We start from the raw sequence: 25,178 nt of genomic DNA on the forward strand, positions 1-25,178 counted from the left end.
TCGCACGAAGATGCGCCGCAAGGTTTGTTGACCTGTTTACATGCTAAAGAACGGCCCTATTTGGATACTCCAACTCAGTTAGAGGTTAGAGTTAGATTCTAACCTTGAACTAACCTTAAACTAACTCTAACCAAAGAGCTGTTTGGATGGTAGGGTTAGATTGACAATAAATATTCTTTCTCAATCATATGACTAGTTTGGATCCTGTTTGGATGGGAGAGGTAACTTTTTTTACTAATTTTTCTAGTGGGCCTAGGAGAACTAACCCAAATAAGCTCCTCTAGTGTGGGCTAGTTTTTTGGGGTGGGTTAGATCCAACTAACCCAAACTAACCCATCATGTTTGGATACTTTTGGGCTATTTGAGCCTCAGCTAACTAAAACTAACTCTAACTTAGGGATCCAAACAGGGCCAACAAAAAAAGAGGAAATATTACCGAGCGCTCCTATTTGTAACAGGATATGAGCCAGAATTAAGCGAGAATTGTGGCGAGTGTTCCATGCAATCAACTTCCATTATCACATGCGAGAACCCTCGAAGAGAACAAAATGTGTTGAAGATTGCTTTATCACATTTTAAAATTATAATAAGAGTGCAGACGCTCCTCCATCCGGTTCCTAGTACTAGTATAGTACATACCTTTATGGACTATAGTAGTAGTACTAATACTACCAGTAAACTTTACGCTTGGTTGTTCGCCTATTCGGGAAGTCGAACAATAATAGCACTAGTAGTATAATGTATGCTTCAGGCAATCTGACACCGAATTAACTGTTGCACGTCCACCGCCTGAGCGAGGGAGAGCTTGCATTAGTCAAAAGTTTCTCCTTGTCCCCTCAAAAAAAAAGTTTTTCCTTGTCCTGTGAGCCACCACGTGCAAGCTTCTCCCGTCCTACAACCTTCTCCACATTCGGCAAGTTAACGGGACACAGCAAAGTAATGCTAGTCCATACTGCCTCCTCTCCGGTTAATATGGCTTAATTTCAAACAAGATAAATACACAGTCTGTCACTGTATATTTGTAAAAATACGGTCAGTGGATTTCATAATATGCTCATTGCGCTTAATATATATATTTTCCGGTGTTTATACGGTCACTAGCTCACCCTGACTGAGTATGTGTGTGCATGCACGTGTAGGTTGAGCACTTCAGCGTGTCCGTGTGTGTTCCGTTGTGTGCTCGGACATGCATGCATTAGGGCGTCGTGCGCATTTTTGCGTCCATGTGTACGTGTGACTGTTGCATACACATAGGGGGGGTACGTGTAGGGGCCACTAAGGAGCAGTCAAATCACACAGTAAGTTAGTCGGAAGAAGCAACCATCATTTCACTCTTCAATGACACGTATGCAATATAAAATGGTTGATATGGAGAGAAAATGAAAACCACTATATATACACTAGAAGGAGCCTAAGCTACAAGCCTGCTTGCTTAGGTTGCTCTCTTCACAAGCATAGAACGACGGGCCTGATCTCGCAGCTGCGGGAAGGGAACAATGTTCTGTGTTGACGCGGTCGACATCGGCGAGGGAGAAAACCCACAGTTGGTGCGTCCCAATCGGGGGTCACCGCGGTATGGGTCGATGCCGCATCCCAACCGCCCTTCTAGCTACAGCCCAACGTCCCAGGTAGTCCATCTTACTTTTGGAGCCAGCTTGCTCCACTGCCGTAGCTCCATTTCCATGTCGATTTTTCTCTACTTCTATGGGCTTCTACTTGTGATGAGTTTATGTCTCATGAAATAGTGCCAGTACTATTATTCTAATCACACTTCTTCAATATCGTTGCCATCGGGGATGCTCAGGTCGATTTTAGTGGAACTGCACAAAAGCATCGTATGATCTGAGGGTGCTAGCCGTCTTTCCTTCGACAGGTTCTACCTGGCCAGAAAATTAAATCATGTTTAGGGTTTAGGGTTTAAGTCGTAGTGACCCCATCAGTAGTTTTTCTTTCGTACACGCTCTCACAACTTTTTTCCTTAGTTGTGAATTAAATATTGGCTATGATCTGTGAATCATTGAGATGAATCAGCATGCGTGTTAGTTTTCCTTTGTATTTGATGGAATGTTGTAACGGGGCAACCTTGGAATAGGAATGAAAATGGAGTGCAAAGTTTCCGTTTTTCCGGAGAAAAAATGGAAACGGAGAGAAACCAATGTTTCGTTTCGTTGGATCGCGCCATCGAGCAAAACCAACGTTAAAATCACGTCTGTCGTGTTCGTGTCTCACCCTCCTCCACGGCTCGACCCCACACGGTCGCTCGGCTTACCACTCACCGCAAACCGAGTACACGGTAACTTCCCCGCCTGCTTGTCGATGGATCGCGCCATGGAGTACTAGCACTACTAGAAGGGATTGATGTGTTGGGGGAGGACAGCTAGCTGTAGCACAGACTCCCAAGAACTTTTTACATGCATGTTGTAGCCGGCTATTGCAACCTTTGAACGCGGAGCAGCCACGTGCACCCGGATGCGGCTCGGGCGACGCTCTCTCGGCCGTCGCGCCGCTTCAATGCCGACGCCAGTGAGAGGTCGCGTCCGCTCTGGCCGGGCATGAATGCGGCACTGAACGTTTCGGGCAGGAAGAGCGCGCGGGTGATCAAGAGGGTTCGGGTTGGTCAGGACCGGCCGTGGCAGCGATCCGGACGTCCACAAACAAGAGATGTTGTATGTTAATATTGCTGCGTATATAATTAACAACGTAAATGATGTGCCAGTTGGACAAATATGATTGGAGATGGAGATGGAAATCGAATTTTATGTAAACACGGATATGCATGTGTATGTCTATGTGTCTGTGCGCGACGACTCTCGCTACCTAGAAGCGGGGGCGTGTTTTTGATCGAGTTTCTTTCTTGGTACATTAAAAAATCAGTTTGTCTAAATCACATGTAGATGTTATTTAAGGATATCACATCTAAGCTCCCACAAGTATATAATGTAGCAACAAGAAACAAAAAACTAGGACCAAAAAATAGACCATAAACAGAGTGGACATCAACTTAGATGTGACATAAATATGTCACATCTAGATGTGGCCTAGACAGACCCTTAAAAAATTGTCCGCCAGTTTTCGTTTCTTTTTTCCGGGAACGCGCCTATTCTATTTAAAACCACTGCTATGGAGAGAGTTTTTTACTCCATTATAGCCTCTTGTTTGATAAAGTTTCTCGCGTCTCGCTCTCTCACCCTCTCCATATCAAAACAAGATGACAGTGTCCACTCTATCTCTCTCCTCACTGGTGGGCACGGAACCGGCCGAATCCCGTCCGCTGCGGGAGGTGAGGAGGTGCAGCGTTGATGTTGTCGCCGTCGGCGATGGAGGAAGCCGATGCGTACCGTCCTCTCGGAGTCGGCGCTGGCGCGGACAAAGATCCTCCATGCCCTTGTTCACTGCCGTCGTGTGGGCAGACCCTGCCCGCCCGCCTAAACGACATCTCGCCCACCTGAGGTATAACTTCTTGTACTGGTCCAGCTCCCCAGGTCGCTGCGTGCAGGTTTTCTTCTATGTGACTACTCCCCAGCTCCCCATGTATAGCAGCTAGGGTTCGTCGGCTGGTGCAACATCACCTACTAGTACTATTATAGAGGAAATGCCACTCGAAAAGTTGTCCTAATTTATGCCTCGATGGAGGTATACATGTTGTTTCGACAAAAAGTACATGGTGGTTGTGCAGTCATTGTCCATATGGTGGTAGTACTATCACTGGTTAAACGAAGAAATGCTTTTTTTCTTGGGTATCCTGGTTTAGTTCCCATCAAGATAATTATGATGCTTCTGTTTGTTGGTGTACTTTTCATTAATTCTTATTGACAATTGAGATGTCGTTGCTAATCTTGTAAAACAAAGTAACAACACTATATCCCTTTTTTATATTTTTGGAAACAGCGATGTGTATCTCCATACCTAGGCATGTCTTCCTCAATTTTAGTGGAAGTGCACAAAATTGGATGGCCATTGTTGTTCCAACTCACTGTCCTCTGCCATGTGGTTCTTCCTTCCTTGATCTTGATTACTGAGAAGAAACAGACCACAGTGAGGAGTTGTCAAACTTCATAGGTGCCTCACCCAAACTTGATGCCAAATGGATGATGCATCACCACGATGACCTATCGATGCTTATGGTTGCGCTTCAAGGTTGCGTCGTCTTGTGAAGCTGATCGATTTTCAATGAAAAACAAGTTGTCTTCCATCAGTTCTCTTTGCTTGTTATGCACAAAGATGATATCCTTCGTCGGTTCACCTTGGTTGTGTTGGAGACGCAGTCGTCTTTCACATTGGTGCAATTTTATCACAGAATTGGCTATGAACCAAATGTTTCCTCGAAGAAGGATCAACGTTGGTACTAAAAGCATACGTTTTGTATTGATTTCTAAGCCTTCTCACAACTTTGTCTCCAGCTCCCCTATAATTTTATTTGTCCAACTATTAACTTTGATTTAAAAAATGGTGTGGACTAAAAACCCGGATGGACGTAGTAGCCCTCCATTTTTATTTACTCCGCGTATTAGATTTGACTAAAGTCAAACATTGTAATACTCTCAAACCTTTCAGATAATTGAAATTAAAATTCTTTATTTGTACACACTCTCACACGTTTCCGATAATTTGGCGCATGTGTGGTTGTTCACTTGAGGGAGGGTAGTGTACCGCACGTGAAGGATAGTAAGTGCGACTAGGACGCGTGGGCGTGGGTCGTTAGTTCATCAGAAGTAGTAGTACTCCCTCCGTCTAGGTGTGTAGTAAGTCATCTTACGAAAACCAAATAATTCCAAAACACTTAGGCGCAGTGCATTAACTTCTACCTCGTTTTTTGTTTCTTGACATTTCAACCAATAAGAGATAAAGGGTGTGCATGTATTTAATGACTTGAGACTATCAAACACGACATGCAGTGGTTAGTTCGTTGCATGCAATTCTATTAATTAGCAAATAAACATTAACGTTTCTCATTTTCCCCTCCTCCTTGGTCACGGTGCACAGCCTAAGATGACTTACTCACCTAGACGGAGGGAGTAGTAGTTTTCTTCACTGAATGTTAAATAAAGAGTTCTGTTTCGTACTTACACAATTTAAAACGATTGTTATGGAGAGAATAAGAAAACCACTCCACTATATATTAGTCGTATACACGAGAGTACTATATGGACGCAACTTCATTGACTTAGTGCACCTGCCTTTGGGTTTATGACAGGTGGGCCCAAATATGGCTGGCTCACCTGTCATACAGCCAAAAGCAGGTGCAGTGAAGGCACGGAGCTCAGTCCATACTACAGTAGTATATATATAAGCTGGAGCCTCAGCGCTTGTTCGCTAGGAATTGCACTCTCTACACTCTCGCCGCACTACATATATGTATACACACTGGAGGCTCAGCGTTCATTTGCTAGGGTTTCCTATATTCACAGTCTCTCACCCTATCTTCACCAGATCTAAACAAGACTGCGCTGGCCTCTTGTCTCTCTCTCCCCCCTCACAGCTGGTGAAGGAGGCGTCCGTATCCCGTTGCACCGGGAAGGGGAGGAGGTGCAGTGTTCACTCTATCGCCTTTGGCGAGGGAGGCAATCCACTGCCGGTTGCGCTGTTCTCTTTCACCCAACACCTGTGCGGGAGGGCCACCAACCCCTTCTTCCTCGCTGTCATACCTAGTGTGGGTAGATCCGGCCTCCCATCGCACGCCTTGCCACATCCCGACGACCCTAAGGTGTAAGTTTCTTTGAAACCGTCATTGCTCTAGCTGCATGTGGTATTTTTCGATCTGTAGTCGAATCTAGGTCTTGGTTCAAAGAGGAAAGAAGGGTGCGGTGGGCTGGAGCAAGAATCTAGGATGTGGTTCAATGAGGAAAGGAGGGACGGAAAGTAGTATAGACAGGCTATCCAGCCACTTTGTTGGTCGAAAAGGGAAAAAGGGGGTAACCCAATACACACATATGTAAGGAACCGATCTCTTTGTTGAAAAGGGAAAGAAACTAGGGGGTCAGGTAGTTTGTGCAGGACTAGATTTGCTGCCCTCACATAGGAAAAAGGTTCAGAGAGAACAAATACGGGACCAACACATATATGCTGCATGGCTACATACTCTGCATCACCCATTTATACGTGTGGACGCACATGGTGCTGGCATGTCTCATACAACTATTTTGCTGTTGTTAATCTAAGAATGCCGCCGGAAATTTGAAGAAATGCCATTGTTAAAAGTAAACTAGCAAAGTGGCCCGCTCGATGCGCGGGCTAGAACTTTAGAGAGTTTATAATTGAGACATATTTTATCACTGCAAGAAATATGTCAACTTGTGACCTTGACTATTGGTCACTGAAAGGTCATTGTTTTTCATTTGCGACCTTTTTGTGACCAAAAACAGAAGGTCAAAAGCTGGTGGTCGTAAACTGAAATTAACGACCTTCTCTGTGAGATGGTCGTAGACATTTACGACCAAAACAGAAGGTCGTTGAACCCATGACCTTTTGTTTTGGTCACTAGCTGTCTGCCGAGGCCACGTCGGATCCGACGTGGCAATCTGACGTGGCAAAACTACGACCAATTGAAAAGGTCACTGACAAGATTCGGCCCGGTCCGATTAGGTGTTTTACATGGGCCGAGCCCAACAATTCAGCCCATTTGTATTTTTCCCCTATTAATTTCAGCATTGGCCATACCCAAGAATTCGGCCTTTTTGTTATGTTCTTCCATACTAGGGGCCTCGGCCTTTTTTGCAATATATTTATTTTTTTATTTTCTAAGGTTTTTTTGTTTCACTTTTTAAACGGTCCAATGCTTGTTGGGTTGTGGCCTTTTCCAGCCCAATTATTTGTCCAATATTAGATCTCAGATTTTGGAAGAAATGTTTGGACAAAATTGTTTGGGCACGAGACCTCTTTAATCCAGTTACACACATTCATCCGACCTTGTTTCATATTCCAATCAAGAAAACTCCATGTCAAATTCAAATCATCCATCATATCACATCACATAACACATCTCCCATATTTACATAACATAACAAAATCATCTTAGAAATATATGTACACAGGAATATAGCAGGAACAGAGGGAATATCTGCTAGTATCCTGACATGTATGTATATGCATGTGTGCTTGCTTGACCAGTGCATGCATCACGATAGCAGCCAAGCCAGTGGGCATCATCGATGTCTACTCACAGCTTTCCTCGCACCAGAGAAAGAGTCAAAAAAAATATTAGACCATAATATGACACCAAACCACAGATTAGTAACTTTAAATCACAAAGTATATCCACATCACCATAAATTAGTACCAGACCATCAAGTAGAAGCCAAATACTATTAACTGATGATTAGTACACACAGACATGATTCAGCGACATAATGGCTACCACAAGCAAAAGTGACAATTGTGCAAGCAAGCTGCTAGTGTACACAAGGTGATTGAACTCCTATTGTTTAGTACGCATACATGGTAGGCTACTGCTGCTAGTGTTATAAACCAATAGAGCATGCTATAGGAGCAGAAAAGCGGGAGCTAGGGCTAGAAGATGGAGCCGACTCACCGAAGGGCTTGTGGTCGTCGCCGTACAAAGCCGCCATCATGCCAGTCGCCTCAAGAAGCACCACCGCACCGGAGACAGTGCCAGACGTGTGCAAGAGCAGAGCACCTGCTGCATCCATTTCCAAATAGAACAAGAACATAAAATTAGGAAGGGCTGCAAAAAAATTAGGAAGGGTTTCAAAAAAGGACAGTTATTTAGAATGTCAAGAGAAATTCAGCTAGTACCATGCTTTTCGTTCTCCTGCTAGTTAAAATGAGATACTCATTCATACAAGAAAACATAGACACAATATGAATATTCATTGCACAAGTGCAAGTCATGCGAAATACTTCACTGCAACACATTGCGCCTAAACTTCGCATAAGATATAATTGATAAAAATCAGTTTGCTGCTACTGCCATTGGAAAACCAGCACCGAATTGAGCGGTAATCGAGATATATTTGATAAAAATCAGTTTGCTGCTACTGCCATTCAAAATCTAACTGACCAACTGGTTCGAACACTAGGCAAAGTAAGACAGAAACAAGTTAATCGTCACCGAATTGAGCGGTAACAGAGAGGGGAGGGGAGACGTGCAACTTACAACATCACTCATGGACTTCCACTTCTCACCACTGGCCTTGCCAATCTGCAATTCAACCAACCTAAACCATATCAGGACACATAATTCACAAGGAAACTCATCTCGCAGCACCACTAGTTCGAACGAACAAAGAGACAGAGGCGGATGGGGGATGCTTACCACGGAGACCCACTTGACATCGGGGTGCTTCTCCTTGTACTCCTTCCTGAAGTTGTCCCTGCGAAGACGAAACACGCACCAAATCCTCGGTCAGGACGCGACGCCACACCACAGAAGCAACATGAATCAAACCAGGAACCAAGACTGGGACTCACATGAAGATGAAGAAAGCTCTCGGGGGCGCATGGGCTTCTTGGGGTCCTTCTCAGCCTTGATCTTCTTCACCTTACAACAGAAGAGTAGTCCATTATGATTTATGATGAAGTATGAGATCGAATAAAGGATTATTGTTAAACACCATTAATGAGACTAGAAGTGCGGCACTGGCAACTAATGAAACTTCTTGAACAGTAGTAGTACATAGTAACATGCCAGTGTTGTCCAAGCAGACTGAGTTACATGCATAAAACTACAATTCGTCCACCCTGAGCAGTCAAGATAAACACATGCCAAATCTAAATCCATGACCAATTGCAGCTGCTTCTTTAATAGTCTACAACAACATAGTTCAGTAGGAAATCAGAATAGAATTGGACAGCGCCGCCCACCCGATTGAGCGAGCCACATGAATTGTTGCTTGAGTTGACTTGAGAAAGCGATAGTACGCTGAAGTAATAAGCTATAGTCCGGGTCAATCAGATGCAATCATCTTTGACTCCAGTTCTTAATAGTATTCTGGAGTACATTGCTTGATGTAATAATCCAGTTCAATTCAATTTCAAGTTTCAATTTCAATAGTGTCATAATTACTTATAACTTGCTTGTCTTTAACTGATAGAAATACATTTACACTTTGAAACAGAGGGAACCTGAAATGGACTAGGTTAAAATCCCACTGTGGTCACTATCCACAACATTATTTCAGCTAAAACGGACTCATCATCACGTCAATTCACTATTGTTTCCTGCCGCTTTTTTTATACTAATGCGCCTCAAAATTCCGTGATTCTCATACCAGGAATACAATCAACTAACAGCTCAGAGCCAAGAAACAGCACTTGGGTGCAATGACAACACACCAGAAACTGCCATCATCAAACACTAATAAAAAAGATTAGATGATCCCAAAGTGAGTGACAAAATCTCAGTATGACATCATCACTCATTTGGACTGCAAGCCCAATGCAACGCATACAATGCAAGTTTAAAAAGAAATCAATCATCTAACCACGGTACCTGAGCTGCACGGCATTTCCTCTCTAAACCAGGACTCTCTTCTACACATGACATGATGTTCCTTTCTAATGTGTGTGGATTTCTATATAAAGAGTGGAAACAAATACTGATAATTCAACAAGTTAAAGTAGAAAAAAATTTAGTCCTTGTCGTCGCAAAATGGACATATACTCTTTACAAAGTCCATGGCTAATGCTAATCCGACTCTGCCCCAACATCCACACTTCACAAAGTTGCATCCAACTTAAAGCCTAAACAGTTATACAATGGGGGCCTGAAAAAGAAAGCCTGACAGCTACGTTTTGACATAATTTCTTAACTTCCGATGCCAATCCCTTTTGCTAGATGTTTATATACAAGGACAACACAACGATACTACACCCACCACTTGTGCACCGTGACAACCAAATCTGAATCCACCTTGTGAGACGTTGCACTATGCTACCACAGTCAGTCTCTATGCCAACAGTTACAGTTCCAGATAACAAAATCCTTGGTCGAATTGACACGAAGCAACTATAGGCGACATTAAACATCACTTAGAAGAGATGCCCCAAATTACTGACCATTATAGCTTTCAAACTATAAGAAGCAAAACAGGAACATCTCATCAATATTAAATAGGGACATCTTTTAAACTCATGCTTTCAAACTATAAATATAGTAGTGCATAGTACAGAGCAAAACAGGGACATCTCATCGCCAGCAACATGAGTAATTCAGGGCCTACTATGCAACACAAGGACATTTCCATGACACATAAGAAGCTGAACATAACACAGCGCATATGCTGAACTCATAAGCATGTCAGGTCCGCTTGCGGGCTAAACAGGTACCTGCAGGAGGCAGGGAGGAGTGAGCTGGCATGCAGACAGGACTTGGAGGGTCATGTAGTCGTGGGCGAGCTAGTAGTCCTTGTAAGGAAGTAGCCACCGTTGTCAGCCGCCATGACCCGGCCTAGACGCTGACGAGCGTGTTCTTGCGGCCACTGCACCACCCACATCCTGAAAAACCAGACACACAACAAAAACATCAGATCTAAGTCATATATGTTTGGATCTGAACATTCATGCCACAATAAAGAAAATTACATTATGAATTATGCTAGGTAGCATACCACATCAAAAATTTGTTTTCTTATCATTTACCTACTCGAGGACGAGCAGGAATTAAGCTTGGGGATGCTTAATACGTCTCCAACGTATCTATAATTTTTATTGTTCCATGCTATTATATTACCCCTTTTGGATGTTTATGGGCTTTATTTTACATATTTATATCATTTTTGGGACTAACCTACTAACCGGAGGCCCAGCCCATATTGTTGTTTTTTTTGCCTACTTCAGAATTTCGAAGAAAAGGAATATCAAACCGGAGTCCAAACGGAATGAAACCTTCGGGAGCGTGATTTTTGGAACAAACGTGATCCGGAGAGCTTAGAGTGCAAGCCAACAAGCTTCCGAGGTCCCCATGAGATAGGGGGCCACGCCCCCCTATCTCGTGGGCCCCTTAAGCAGCCACCGCCGTACTTCTTCCTCCTATATATACCTACGTACCCCGAAAACATCCAGGAGCACCACGAAACACAATTTCCACCGTCGTAACCTTCTTTATTCGCGAGATTCCATCTTGGAGCCTTCGCCGGCACTCTGCCGGAGGAGGAATCAACCATGGAGGGCCTCTACATCAACATCCTTGCCCCTCCAATGAGTTGTGAGTAGTTTACCACAGACCTACGGGTCCATAGTTATTAGCTAGATGGCTTCTTCTCTCTTTTTGGATCTCAATACAATGTTCTCCCCATCTCTTGTGGAGATCTATTCGATGTAAACTCTTTTTGCGGTCTGTTTGTCGAGATCCGATGAATTGTGGGTTTATGATCAAGTTTATCTATGAATAATATTTGAATCTTCTCTAAATTCTTTTATGTATGATTGAGTTATCTTTGCAAGTCTCTTCGAATTATCAGTTTGGTTTGGCCTACTAGATTGGTCTTTCTTGCCATGGGAGAAGTGCTTAGCTTTGGGTTCAATCTTGCGGTGTTCTTACCCAGTGACAGAAAGGGTTGCAAGACATGTATTGTATTGTTGCCATCGAGGATAACAAGATAGGGTTTATATCATATTGCATGTGTTGATCCTTCTACATCATGTCATCTTGCTTAATGCGTTACTCTGTTCTTATGAACTTAATATCTAGATGCAGGCAGGAGTCGGTCGATGTGTGGAGTAATAGTAGTAGATGCCGGCAGGAGTGGGTCTACTTGTTACAGACGTGATGCCTATATACATGATCATGCCTAGATAATCTCATAACTATGCGCTTTTCTATCAATTGCTCGACAGTAATTTGTTCACTCACCGTAATACTTATACTATCTTGAGAGAAGCCTCTAGTGAAACCTATGGCCCCTGGGTCTATCTCTTATCATATTTGCTTTCAATCTACTTTATTAGCATCTTTACTCTTTTCATCTATATTACAAAATACTAAAAATGTATCTATCTTATCATACTATCTTTATTAGATCTCACTTTCGCAAGTGGCCGTGAAGGGATTGACAACCCCTTTATTGCGTTGGTTGCGAGTTCTAAGTTTGTTTGTGTAGGTGCGTGGGACTTTTGAGGAGCCTCCTACTGGATTGATACCTTGGTTCTCAAAACAGAGGGAAATACTTACGCTACACTTTGCTGCATCACCGTCTCCTCTTCGAGGGAAACCAACGCAAGCTCAAGACATAGCACCCCCCCCCCGCAATGCTCACTATTCATCCAGAGAGGCAGCATCGATCGGCTTCAGTTAGCAGCAGTAGCGAAGGAATCGCTTGATCGGGTTCAGTTAACAGGCATCGATCGATCGCTCGGGTTCAGTAACGCGTAGCCTGCAGTGCAATCGCTCGGGTTCAGTTAGACCCCAACGCCTCACTCGGGTTCAGTTAGAGACAACGACTCGCACACCCGCACGTACGTGTACGAGAGAAACGCGCATCGCTCGTCCCCCGGCCGCCCACCGTAACCGGGAACTCCCTGAAATTTTCCTCGCCCTCGCTTCTACCATGGTTTTTTCCGTCATGGACGGCCCAAAAATGTCATGCAGCTGCGTCTCTGGCACGCCCAGGACGAAAAGCCCATTTTTTGTCATGATTTTTGGTCATAGAAGTAGGATCCCACCACATCTATGATGATACCAGGTTTTGTCACAATTATCATCGTAGAAGTGTCATATGTATGACAGAAAAAAAATTCGTTCGACCCAAAATGTCACGGATGTGTCTTTTTTTGTAGTGGAGGGCTGCAGCGACGAAGAAGGCGGTGAAAGCCATGGTGGCGAAGAAGAAGGCATCCGCTTCTTCGTCGTCCAAGCGTGCCCAGACGCCACAGCCTCCCCTCACCGGCAGACGTTGGCGCGGGGATCGCTTTTGACTTTGGACCCCTCAGCCCGGAGAGGAAGAGGAAGGCAGCCAACGAGGAGGAGGAGGAGGAACAGTAAGCACTTCTTTTTCCCCTGCTCTTCTTTTTTGCTTTCTCCATTTCCTCAAATGGCACCGCCCATTCTGAATCATCTTCATCCTGCAGGGACGTGCAGACGCTGGCCCAAAGGGCGAAGAGGGCCAGGACTTCGACGAGCGGCCAGCAACCGGCAGCCACCTCCAGCATGCCACTGGTGGTGTTGAGCAGCCAGGACAGCAGCCCCCGGCCCAGCCCCAGCGTGAGTCCATCACCCGTAATTTGTCGACGCGCGCTAGGGGTACGATACTTTGGTACTGACCGTGTTGTGGGTGTAGGAGGGGAGCAGCAGCAAGGGGAGTGTCGTGGTGGGCGCACGGCAGATGCCAAGGGATGGCTAAAGAGAGGAGGAGGCTCGAGGGCACTGGTGGGCTCCAGAGGCAAGGTTGGCATGCGCGGGCGCGGGACGCCGGACATACCCAGGTTCGGGGCTCTCCGGAGAGATAACACCCCTAGTCCTGCCGAGTTTGGTTAGATGATTGATAGTACAATGTTGCTCCTGGAGCAGTATGGAGGAGGAAGGAAACTGGCCAAGGCTTGGGCTGCTCCTTCTCTTTGGTACTGCTGTTGGGTGGCTAGTCCTATGCTTCTGCTTCTTGTTTTTCGTCTTTGTGTGTCGTACGGTGATGTCGATACGATGGTGGGATGCCCCTGTGGGCGTTGGTCCCTGGGGGGTTTTATAGATCAGCCCACCCAGGGTTACAATGGTAATATGCCGAGACGGTGGGTCCGTATTGTCGGTGCTTAGGACTCCGAGCTGGGTCCCGCTTGTGGGCTTGTGGTTCGCCGGGTTCCCCTAGGTGCAGGCCCCGCGTGCCTAGGGGACTGTGTGCCGTCTTGTCGATCATCAGGTCATGACCGAGTCGAGTCGTGTATAGTGCTCTCCGTCAGGCCGCCGCTTGCTATCGTCAGCAGTGAGGGCGGGAGCACTATAGCCATGCCAGCCTTGGTCAGCGGGTAGGTGAGGGGCACTGTTGCCATGCCCCGGCTGACCACAGCCATGGTGAGAACACTGTTGCCTTGGTCATCGGTTGCTTGGGTCTCATCCCATCGTACGGCCTGGACGGGACGGGAGCTGACCCATGGCTGGGTTACCGTGGGCGCCACGGGTGGTGCCGGCTTGCCATGGAAGCCTTGGTTGCTCCGGGTCGAGTTGCCTTGCGCCAGTTGCGGTGGCCGGGTTGACATACCTTGCCATGTCAGAGAGTTTGGCCGGGTTGTGGGCCCTGCCGGGTCGAGCGACCCGACTAAGCGCGTGCCGGCTTGCGGGGCGATGCGGGCCCCACTATTTTTGAAGAGGATCCGGGTTCCGTTGCCTGCCCGGGGTTCATCCCCCTGACATTAGTCCCCGAAGCTGTGAAGATCTGGTGATGAGTGGGCCTTCGCAGTTTCCCCCTTGAGCAAGGAGGATTCTGCGAACACCGGGTCCGGCAACGCCCCTGTTTGCCGGTTTTCTCGGAAACCGGATCGCGGCATCCCAGCCGTGGCGGGATCCGAGGAGTCCGTCGAATCTTGAGGCGACCCCTAGGGCTTTGCGCAGGCGCCACATGGCGCCCGGAAGTCGGAGGGGCCTGACAGGCCACGCGCGTGATGGGACCGGGCGATGGGCCAGGCCGGGGGCCCGCCGCCGCGTGCCCTTGGGCCATGCATGCGGATTTATTGTGGTGTCTGGGGGCCGGTTGCACTTCCTCGAGCAGTTAGTGCGCGCGTACGTGTGAACTTATTGCGGGGTAGTGGAACGGGCGCGTGCAGACGATCCCACTTCCCCATGTTTGAACTGGGGCTTATAAACTGAGGGGGGCAAGGGGGCGGCGGACACCATTCTTGCTCGCGCCCTCCTGTCCCCCTGCTCGTGCTCTGCTCTTTGCCACCGACGCACAGCTGCGCCCGCAGCCCCGAGCAGAGCCTCCTCCGTCGCTCGTCTTCTTCTTCCCGCTTCTATCCATGGCGCTGCCGTCGGGCTCTTAGATGGGCTCCAACGTCACCCCCGGGGACATTACGCAGCTTCGAGCTTCGCGGCGCTTGCCGCGGGAGACGGACGTCGGCGTTCTGCTGCCGTGCGGCGAGCAAAGGCCCCGACCCGAGGGGCAGGAGCGCGTCGTCTTCCTTACCCATTTTGAGCGGGGGTTCGGGTTGCCGGTGAGCACCTTCTTCCGCACCTTCTTGGAGTTCTTCGTGCTTCAACCGCACCATCTTGGCGCCGGCGCCATCGTCCAACTCTTCGGCTTTGTCACCCTGTGCGAGGGGTACCTAGGAGTCGAGCCGACGATCGACCTCTGGGCGCGCTTCTTCTCCTTGAAGCAGCAGGGCCCATCAACCGGGGAGTTCGCCGACTGCGCCGCCGCCGTCATCTCCATGTGGTCGGGGGCAGATTTCCCCAAGATTCCGCTCGAGGATTCTGCCAAGAAGTGGCAGAATTCTTTCTTCTATGTCCGCAACCATGGCGCGGACCGTACCAATCTTCCCCCTTCGTCATTGCGCCGCCGCGGGCGAAGACAAACTGGGGCTACTCGCTCCGGCGCCCGTCGCAGGAGATCGTCAACATCTGCGAGCGAGCAACAGTGATGAGGACGCAGGAGGGGCTCACCGGCACGGACCTCCTCGCCGCGTTCATCTCCCGCCGGGTCCTCCCGCTTAAGAGGCGCTCCTTCCTCATCGGCGAGATGATTGGCCTGCAGGATCCCAACCGGATGGGGTCGATGCGGCTATCTGCGGAGCAGGTCGTGCGCAGCGTCAACAACATCTCCAAGGCCAACCTTGGAGAGGATTGGCGATTCGGCAAGACGTCGTATAGCCAGTCAAACCCGGCGCCACAGGTGAGTGTCTGGTCTCCTTACTTTGCCGCCGCGCATCTTCTTGTTCGTCCCGGCGCGATGCGGGAGGTTCTCTTGAACGCAATTCGGCATCCTTATGCCCGGGCTCCGTCGCAGGTGGCGCCGGGGGCACCAGAGGAGCCCGTAGCCCAAGGCGGCGAGGTTGTGGCCAAGTCCGACGCCGGCGCTGGGCGCTGAGCCGGTAAGTCTTGCATGTTTCCTTGTTCGTTTCGTCTTGAATTGTTGCTCGTGTCGCGGTGAAGGCGACGCTGACGCCGGTTGCTGGTGTAGCGGTGTTGGGCGAGGGAGGCAGCGATGCGGGCGGAGCCAAGTCCTTGCATGGGGCGGCGCCGAGCTGCCCGCATGGAAAGGACAACTTGCTGGCGAGAGCGGCGGCAGAGGCCGCGGCCGCCGAAGGGGCCGCGTTTCATAGGAGCCGGTCCGACCTTATCGGTCTGGCCGGGGACGAGGGGCGAGGTGACTCGGACCTCGGCCTGGATCCGGACGATGCTGAGGCCTTAGCCTGGCGGGACAGGAACCGGGCCGAGGCGGAGCTGGAGGCGGCATCGGTCCAGGCTTGGGCCGACGCGGCGGCGGCATGGGCGCGATCCGGTGTGGTGTCGACGTTTTTTGAACCGTCGTTGGTGATGGAGAGCGGCCGTGGGGGCCGGGCTGAGGTGGGGATCCCCGACTAGGAGGTCGTGGAGGTGGGGGGCGATACCCCGCCGCGAGCCGACGTGGTCGAGCGCGCGGGGGCTGATGGTGGTGGAGGCGGCAGCATCCCGAAGGAGGGACCGCAGGCGGCGGCGGTGGAGGCGCCGTCGGCTATGGAGGAGGCACCACGGGCGGCGGTGCCTGATTTGGCGACGCAGGGCGTCCCGGCTTCCGGATCATCGCTGGCGCTGGAAGGGGCGTCGGAGGAGGTGCTGGCCGCGTCGCAAGCGGCCACCGGGGGGCACGCCTTGGTGCCCCGGTAGGGCGGGCGTCGAGCTGCCGTGTCGCAGCCCGCGCAGAGCGGGGGCGCGGCCGTCTTCGGGCCCCAGACCCAGGAGGAGGCGGCGCTGGATGTCGTCAGCCGCCGCCTACGAGGCCGGAAGGAGCGGCTTGAGGCCTTCGCCCAGGCCGAGACGGAGCGGACGCGCGACCTGGAGCGTGCCGTCCTGGTAAGTCCTTCTTCTTCGTTTTCTTGTAACTTCTTCATTGTGGGGGCGCGCCAGCGCACCCACTGGGTGTAGCCCCCGAGGTTCGGGCCAACTACGTATTAGTTGGGTCAAATCTTTAGATCGTCGGGCCTTGTTCTGACTTCTATCTCCTTTCAGGATCTTGATGCTTTCCGGGTTCCCGACTTCAACCGGCTCCTGGGCAAGCATTGAGGGCTCAAGGAGCAGCTCGCTGCCAAGGAGGAGAAGCTTCGCGTCGCCGCAGGTACGTTCATGCTATTTTCTAGTGGGGGCGCACTAGCGCCCCCACTGGGTGTAGCCCCCGAGATTCGGGCCAACTGTGTAACAGTTGGGCCAAATCTTAAGTCTTGTCTTTTTTCTTCTGCTGAATTCTTTTTCTTTGCAGCCGAGGACCTGTCTTGGCAGACCCGGCTTCTCCGGGCTGGTCATCATTATGATCGGCTTGTTGCTGACGCCGGCCGCCTTTGCGCCGAGGCTGCGCAGGCGAGGGCGGAGGTTGTCATGGCCCGGCGGTCTCTTGACGAGGTCAACCGGCCGCATGAGCAGCTGGCGGGTCACAAGAGCCGCCTCAAGGTCGAGGTGGAGCTTCTAAAGGGGGAGGCTGCCAAGGTGCTGGAGATGCAGCAGGCCCTGGCCGAGGCAGACCAGCAGCGCGGTCGGCTAGTCGACGATAAGGGCCGGCTCCAGGCCGAGGTGGATCGCCTGCGGGAGCAGGCCGCCGCAGCCGAGGAGGCTCATCAGGATGAGACACGTCGTCGGGACACGGCTGAGAAGGCGGCCGAAGACAAGGACGCCGAGCTGAAGGCGACCCTTTCTAAAGCGGCCGATCTGGAGAAGGCACTCCGGGAGCGCGACCACGTCGTGGAGCGGGAGCGGCGTGGTACGTTGCTCGAGGCGCAGCACCTGGAAGAGTCCTTCTCTAGTAAGTGCTGCTTCTTATAATTTTGCCGGGTCGGGACCCGGCTTTTCTTCCTTGTTGTTCTTCTAATCTTGCTTCTTCTTTGATCGTAAGGGCCTTCCCGGAGACGCATCGGCTGGCAGAGGAAGCTATTCGCTACCAGCGTGACCCGACCGGCGTTTTTAGGTCTGGGACAGATCCGCGGGTGGCCTGGACCTTCCCGGAGATCATTGCCGCTGTAGAAGCCCGCCTGCGGGCCCTGGGGACGCAGATGGAGTGGCTGTCCCAGGCCGGCACCGCGATGACGGCGGCCCTATGGCCGGACTCCGTCCATCTGCGCAGCTTCTCACGCCTGGCGCGCTGGCTGGAGGCGGGTCCAGACCGTGTTGGCGAGTGGCGTGTTTCCGCCGCCCGTGCCGGGGCCAAGATGGCATTGCGGTTTGTGTTGTCTTGGCATCCGGATCTTCAGCTAGATGCGCTGATGGGTCAGCGCGCTGGTTCAGAGCAGTTGCTGCAGGAGCAAGCTGGCCGGATCACCTCCCGGGCCAGCTACATCGCCGAGTTCGCCTTCCACGACGACCTCCATCCGAAGCGGACGGAAGACGGCAGGGTCGTGGATGGCGATGACTACGGCTTGCTTCTCCGTGGCCCAGAGGGGAGCTTGGAAGAGACAGGCGTCTACGGTGACACGGATGTTGAGGAGGACACCGGTGTCACGCCGGACCCGGAAGCCGCCAGAGGAGGGCCGTCATCGTCGCGGCGCGGTGCTGGAGATGCCTGAGATACTTTACGCAGAATCTGTTAAGTAGCAGGTCCACCCACCCACTGGGGGTTGTTTTAGGATGTAATGAAGTCGGGTCGTGGGACTTTGTTTTAAATATTTGTGTGTGAGTGTCGTGAGTGCTTTTTTGCTCTTTTCCTTCCGCTTTTTCGAACCGATTTCATGCGCTTCTCCTATCTGAAACCTCCCCCCCGCGAGTTAGACGGCCGAGGCTCTGGTCCGTGACGAAGGGTTCGATTCTTTGAGAGGGGCACGCAGGACGTGGGTCCTTAGAAACGTTGAGCGAGAGTGAAACACCCACTGGGCCTGCTGGCGGCAATCCGGCTTGGCCAGTTGGCGAGCAGCCGATCGTGTGGCTACTTATCTGATGAGTGACGGGCTGAGTCGGTCGACCCGGTGGCCGTTGACTTAGTGTATGAATCGTAAAGGAGCTTTGGCCCGTTGTTCTTGCCCGCCGACTGCCAAAGCTGGATCTGCGGTTTTAGGGCTAAGTGGGGGACCTCGGCGTCCCAACTTTTTCAGGAATCACCAAGTAAGGCGGCGGGGTGGTGACCGAGCCGGCCTGCCCCCGAGCCCTCGGGTCGAGCGAGTCGAGCGGCGGCCGGGTTCAGTGGGAAAGTGTTGCAGATAACTATGGACACAATAAATTGGTAGGAAAAAGGTAGCCCCCGAGTTTCGTTTGGGGACCCCGTAGTTTCATGCGTTTACAAAAGGCGATGATACATACACTCGTGCGGCTAACTGTAAAATGGGCGGAGGAGTTCCGCGTTCCACGGCCGGGTCGTTTCTTCGCCGACGATGTCCTTCTTGTGCTTCTTTCACTTGCTTGCATCGATGAGGTAGTAGGCGTTGCGGTCGCGCAGGGCTCTGCTGACGATGAACGGGCCCTCCCATGGAGAGGACAGCTTGTGCTGGCCTGCCTGCTCTTGGACGAGTTGGAGGACAAGGTCGCCTTTGAGGAATGCGAGAGGCTTGATCTTCTTGTTGTGGTAGTGCCTTAGGCCTTGTTGGTAGATAGCCAAACGGCTAAGTGCCAGAAGGCGCGCTTCTTCGAGTAGGTCGATGATGTCTTCGCGTGCCTCTCTTGCTTCGGCTTCTGTGTACATCGCGACGTGCGGCGAGTCGAACTCGACGTTGGTCGGGATGACAACTTCAGATCCGTAGACGAGGAAAAACAGGGTGAACCCGGTCGACCGATTCGGCATTGTGCGCAGGCTCCAGAGTATCACTGGCAACTCGTCAAGCCAGCTGCCTGGTGAGCGGATGGGTGGCTCGACGATTCGCGGCTTTATGCTGGACAGAATAAGTCTGTTGGCCCGCTCGACCTGCCCGTTGGACTGCGGATGTGCCATAGAGGCCAGGTCTAGGCGGATGCCGGAGACGGAGCAGTATTGCTCGAGCGCGCCCTTGGCAAAGTTGGTGCCGTTGTCGGTGATGATGCTGTTCGGCATGTCGTAGGGCACCGCTATGTCCTTGATGAATCGGACGGCTGTTGGCCCATCCAATTTCTTGATAGGTCTTGCTTCGATCCACTTGGTAAACTTGTCCACTGCCACTAGTAAGTGCATCATGCCGCCTCGAGCGGTTTTGAAAGGTCCCACCATGTCGAGTCCCCAGACCACGAAGGGCCAGGCGATCGGTGTGGTGCGGAGTGCTGACGCCGGTTGGTGGCTATGTTTGCTGAAGCGTTGGCACCCTTCGCATTTGAATGAGCGACTCGGCGTCTTCGAGGGCCGTGGGCCAATAGAAACCATGGCGGAACGCCTTGGCCACCAAGGATCGTGATGCGGCGTGGTGCCCGCACTCGCCCTGGTGAATGTCGAGGAGGATGTCGATGCCGCGATCCTGCTCGACACAGTGCTGGAACACGCCGGTAGAGCCGCGTTTGACGAGCTCGTTGTTGATGATGTTGTAGGCGGATGCCCGGCGCTGAATTTGCCGAGCCTCGGTCTCGTCCATGGGGAGAACCCCATTCTCTAGAAACTCCGATATGTGGAGGGCCCAAGATGGAGCCACCGAGCTGGGTTGAACAGCCCCCGGGTTGGGGATGGCAACGGACGGGTCTGGGATGATGGTGGCCGGGGCGAGCTGAGCAGCCCCTGGGCTGGGTTTAGCAGTCCCCGGGCCGGGCTCAGCAGTCCCTGGGCCGGGTTCAGCAGCCCCCGGGCTGACTTGGGGTGCAGCCGGGTCATCTGGAACGTGAATGGACTCGGAGTCTGGTGATGGCTTGACGAACGGCTTGCGCAGGTGCTCGAGGGAGACGCCGGACGGGATGGCTTGTCGTGACGAGGTGATCTTGGCGAGCGTGTAGGCTGCTTTGTTCTCCGCGCGCGAGACATGGACGAACTCGCAGCCGTCGAAGGATCCGGACAGCTTCTGGACGAGGAAGCGGTAGCTTTCCATGTTGGAGTCGCGGGCGTCCCACTCGTCGGAACACTGCTGCACCACCAGGTCCGAGTCACCGTAGCATAGGATGTGTCGGACGCCGAGTTCCTTGGCAAGCCGGAGGCCGTGCACAAGGGCTTCATACTCGGCGACATTGTTGGAGGCGGCAAAGTGGATCTGGAGGGCGTAGCGAAGCGGATCGCCCTTCGGAGATGCTAGTACAATGCCGGCCCCTAAGCCGAGTCGCATCTTGGACCGTCGAAGTGCATGCGCCAATGTGTCGAGTCGGGAGGTTGTGGCAAGTACTGGGTCTCTGTCCAGTCGACGAGGAAATCGGCTAGGGCTTGAGATTTGATCATTGTGCGGGGCTCGTACAGGATGGTGTGGCCGGCTAGCTGGATCGCCCATTTGGCGACCCGGCCAGAGGCATCCCGGCACCCGATGATTTCTTCGATAGGAGCCATGCTGACGACGGTGACGACGTGCTCTTGGAAGTACTACTTCAGCTTCTTGGCAGTGAGGTACACGTCGTAACACATCTTCTGGTAATGCGGGTAGTTCTGCTTGGAAATGGAGAGCACCTCGCTCAGGTAGTAGACTGGCCGCTGGATGCCTTGGATCTTACCCTTCTCTGGTCGCTCGGCCACCAGCATCGTGCTGAGCGCCCGCGAGGTCGTGGCTATGTAGGGCAACAGCGGCTCCTTGTCGGTCAGTGCGGCCAGGACTGGTGCTGTGGAGAGCATGCGCTTGAGGTCTGGGAAGGCCTCGTCTTCCTTGCTGTTCCATTCGAACGGGCTTGTCTTCTTCATCAGCTGGTACAGGGGGAGCGCCCTCTCGCCCAGCCGGCTTAGGAACCGGCTGACCGAGGCCAAGCACTCGGTGAACTTCTGGACGTCGTGCAGCCGAGCCGGCTTGCGCATGCGCTCGATGGCCTTGATCTTCTCCGGGTTCACCTCAATGCCGCGTTCCGAGACGAGGTAGCCGAGTAGCTTTCCGGCCGGGACGCCGAAAACGCACTTTTCCGGGTTGAGCTTGACCTTGTATTCGCGGAGATTGGCGAATGTTTCCTTCTAATCGTCGAGGAGCGTGAGGTGCTGCTTGGTCTTCACCATGATGTCATCTACGTACACGTGAATGTTGCGGCCGAGTTGCGGCAGCATGCATTTCTACATGCAGCGTTGGAAGGTGGTGCCGGCGTTCTTCAATCCGAACGACATGGTGACGTAGCAGTACGCCCCAAAGGGCGTAATGAAGGACGTCTTCAGGGCATCGGCCGGGTCTAGCTTGATCTGGTGGTAGCTGGAGTAAGCGTCCAGGAAGGACAGGAGCTCGCACCCGGCGGTCGAGTCGATGACTTGGTTAATCCGTGGGAGAGTGAATGGGTCCTTGGGACATGCCTTGTTGAGGCTGGTGTAGTCGATACACATGCGCCAGGTCTTGTTCTTCTTCAGGACGAGGACTCGATTGGCCAGCCAGTCGGGGTGAAACACTTCCATTATGAAGCTGGCCGCCAAAAGCTTAGCGACCTCTTCACCAATGGTTCTTCTCTTCTCTTCAGAAAATCGTCGAGGGGTTGACGGACAGGCTTGGCGTCCTTGCGGACGTGAAGTTTGTGCTTGGCGTACTCCCTCGGGATACCCGGCATGTCCTTGGTGGTCCATGCGAAGATATCCTGATTCTCACGGAGGAAGTCGACGAGCTCGCCTTCCTATTTGCTGTCGAGGCGGGCGCCTACGACAACGTACTTGCTGCAGCTTGGGTCTTCAGGGTTGAGCTTCACTTTCTTGGTCTCCTTGGAGGGCTTGAAGGCGCCCTCATCGGCCGGGTCCGAGGTCGGGATCGACGCATCGGAGGCCTCACCTGCCAGTGCGACGATCCGGTCGAGCTGGCGCCGCTCCTCGGCAATGACCAGCGACTCGGCCAGCTTGGCGCCGTCTTGGGCGCACTCCAGAGACTCGCGGTCGTCGCCGGTGATGGTAATGAGGCCCTTGGGACCCGACATCTTCATCTTCAGGTACGCGCAGTGGGGAACCGCCATGAACTTGGCGAGTGCAGGCCGGCCCAGCAAAGCATGATATGCACTGGACAGGTCCACCACCTCAAACCAGATCGGTTCGAGCCGGAAGTGGCTACTATCGCCGAACAGGACGTTGAGCCGGACCCGGCCAATGGGTGAGCAGGAAAGGCCGGGCACGATGTCATGGAAGACTGTCCGTGTTGGCTCCAGGTCCTCGGCCTTGAGGCCGAGCTTGGTCATGGTGTCACGGTAGAGGATATTGATGTTGCTGCCACCGTCGATGAGGACTCGAGAGAACTTGCATGTGCGCCGCGCGATGATGGTGGGGTTGAGGAAGAGGGTGTATCCACCCGGACTCGGCATGACCGCCATATGATCCTCGCGGGTCCAGGTGATCGGGCGATCCGACCAGTGCAAGAAATCCGGCATGACCAGGATGACGGTGTTCACCTCCTGACAAAGAAGGCGCTCGCTGTGCTTGTCATTGCCGAGGCTGGTGAAGACGACGTAGGCCGCGTTCTGGTCCGGGTAGGCGTCAATCCGCATCACGCCGCCGGCGGGAGAAGGTGGTGGAGGCGGAGGCGGCTACCCTGCGCCTGGAGCTAGAGCCGGAGATGGAGGAGGCAGAACGTCTCCCCTCATGCTTCGCTTAGTGATGGGGCATTGTCGAAGTGTGTGCGTGGAGGGCCTTGCGCTGCTGTGGTGCTTGCATGGGGCGTCGAGCATTTCTTTGAAACTCATGGAGGGTTGCCATGCCATCTTGCCGGTCTGCCGGTGCTTCGCCGCCGGGTCTGGCGTGAGCTTGGTGGCCGCGACGAGCCGGTTGTTGTGACGCTTTGCCGGCTGGTCGGCCTTGCGGTTGTTGTTCTGGTGATGCTGCTGCCGGCTGCTTCCGCCGGCCAGCTTCGAAGGTGGAACCGGCTTTGCTTTGCCGACTTCGTCCAGTGCCACCTGGATCTTCATGGCAGAATCGGTGTTGGCGTACTTATCCGCCGTCACCATGAGCGCGGCCATGGTTGCCGGCTCGGAGCGTAGGAGGGTGCCGTCTCGGCACCCGCTGATGAAGCACTGGATTGCCTGGACTTCATGGAGGCCCTCGCAGTTGTTTCGAAGCTCGGTCCAGCGTGCGAGGTACTCGCGACCCATCTCCGTTGGTCCTTGCACGCACATGGCGAGCTGGCTAGGGCGACCGGGTCGCTTGTAGGTCCCCATGAAATCGCGGACAAAGGCCTCCTCAAAATCGACGCACGTGTAGATGCTGCCCATCGGCAGACTGTTCAACCACGTGCGGGCCGACCCCTGGAGCATGAGCGGTGCGTAGCACACGGCGAGACGACCATTGGCACCGGTGATGCCAAGGGCTGTAGTGTAGTCGGTGAGCCAGTCTTCTGGCTTCACGGTCCCATTGTATTTGGGGGTGTCGTGGGGGAGCACGAACCCTTTCAGAAAGGGCTCTTCCCGGATGCGTGGGCCAAAGCACGCCGGCCCGATGGCGCCACTCTCCTCCACCTCCAGGGAGCAAGCGAGCTGATCGAGGCGGTGGCGCACGTTAGTGTCATCGATGGCGCGCGGGCCGAGTCAACTGGCGGCCAGGCCCCGAGGGGCCAGGTCGGTTGGAGCCGGACGCCGTCCAAGCTGGCCGGGTCCATGTTGGTTCTCTGGGGCGGGCTCGTTGCCCAGAGCATCGGTGGCGGTGGCGGCCGGGTTGCGCCGAGTCTGGTCTCGGCCGGAGTGCCCCTCACCAGGTGGCGAGGAAGCTGTATGCAGAAGTTCGCCGGGTCTGCCAAGGCGGGCGGAGCCAGATCCCGCCGGCTTGGTGAGCTGGTTGAGGCGATCCTGCTGGGTGTTGGCAGCGTGGAGGAGCTCGCGCATCCGCCCGATGCGCTCCTTGAGTTCCTCGCCTGCGAGTTGGTCGAGGCCAACCGCGGCTGCCTCCGCAGCGCGCATGTTCTTCACTGGGGTTTCGTAGACGGTCCGGATGGCGCCAAAGGCTCGGCCGATCGCTCCTCCCCAGGCGAGCGCGTCGGCGAGCCGGCTTGGCTCGGCCGTTGTCGGTGTCAAAACCGGCAGATATCGGGTAGGGGGTCCCGAACTGTGCGTCTAGGCGGATGGTAACAGGAGACGAGGGACACGATGTTTTTACCCAGGT

The 25,178-nt window shown here is 52.7% G+C and overlaps 1 pseudogene; it reads right to left on the bottom strand.

The window, feature by feature from the left end:
• Positions 1-7,156: 7,156 nt before the first annotated feature.
• Positions 7,157-13,104, bottom strand: LOC119279310 (annotated as a pseudogene).
• Positions 13,105-25,178: the final 12,074 nt, after the last annotated feature.

The sequence above is a fragment of the Triticum dicoccoides genome, chromosome 3B (assembly GCF_002162155.2).
Source record: "Triticum dicoccoides isolate Atlit2015 ecotype Zavitan chromosome 3B, WEW_v2.0, whole genome shotgun sequence".
NCBI classification, from domain to species: domain Eukaryota; kingdom Viridiplantae; phylum Streptophyta; class Magnoliopsida; order Poales; family Poaceae; genus Triticum; species Triticum dicoccoides.